This window comes from Plectropomus leopardus, chromosome 24 (assembly GCF_008729295.1).
Source record: "Plectropomus leopardus isolate mb chromosome 24, YSFRI_Pleo_2.0, whole genome shotgun sequence".
In the NCBI taxonomy this organism is placed as follows: Eukaryota; Metazoa; Chordata; class Actinopteri; order Perciformes; family Serranidae; genus Plectropomus; species Plectropomus leopardus.
In genome coordinates this window covers 2,272,614-2,273,706 of record NC_056486.1, presented here as the reverse complement: position 1 = coordinate 2,273,706, position 1,093 = coordinate 2,272,614, and positions in this window count along the sequence as shown.

The following is a 1,093-nucleotide window of genomic DNA, read 5'->3' as shown; positions in this document are numbered from 1 at the left end:
GGAGAGCCGCACTGCGCATGCGCCACCAGCAGGAGCAGCCAGCAGATGGGAGAGGTGATGCACGTTACCCCCCAGACCCTGGAGACGTCCTAAAATCCTGGAAATGTCCAAAAATCCAAGAGAAAATCTTAAAAATAATCAAAAATCCTAGGAATGTCTTAAAATCCTTGAAAGATCCTCAAACCCTGGAAACATCCTTAAATCCTAGGAACACCGTAACATCCTGGAAATGTCCTGAAATCCTAGAAACAAATTAACATCCTGGAAATGTCCTGAAATCCTGGAAACATATTAACATCCTGGAAATGTCCTAAAATCCCAGAAACATTCTAAAATCTTAATTTAAGTAATCTAAAATCCTAGAAACACCCTAAAATCATAAAAATGTGCTCAAATCCTAGATCCTGAGATCCTGGATATGATCCAAAACCCCAAACCCTAGAAATGTCTAAAAATCCAATAAATGTCCTGAAATCCAATGAATGTCCTAAAATCTTTGAGATGTCCCAAAATCCTAAAAACATCCAAAAATCCTGAAAAAAAGCCCTAAATTTCTAAAAAAAAAAAAAAAAAAAAAAATCCTTAAATCTGAGGAATGCAAAATGACATGAGGGAAGAGGCCAGTCCCAGCAGACCCATACGTTTCAAGGATTTCAGGACATTTCAAGGATTTTTCACATTTCTGGGATTTCAGGAAATTTTTTTTTTTGTAATGTTTAAAGGATTTTCGCATGTTCCTAAGATTTTATGACCTCGGAGGTCACTTTTTGTGATAAAGGAGCTTGATTTTGATGCAGTTTTATGAAAATGAGAATAAGAAGTCTCCCCATTAGTTCTCTGCCTCTGCTGGTTCTGCTACACTGGGATACTGGAAACGATGGAGAGCCGCTCTGCGCAGGCGCAGCCGACAGGAGCAGCCGGCAAGAGCAGCCGGCAGGAGCAGCCGGCAGATGGGAGAGGTGATGCACGTTACCCCCAGAGCTCAGACACAGGAGCTGCACGGCAAAAGTCGGGAATGAAATTGTGAAATGAAAGCAGAACAACTGGGTGTGTGGGTGGGGTGACTCACACAGAGTTGTAGTTATCAAAAAGG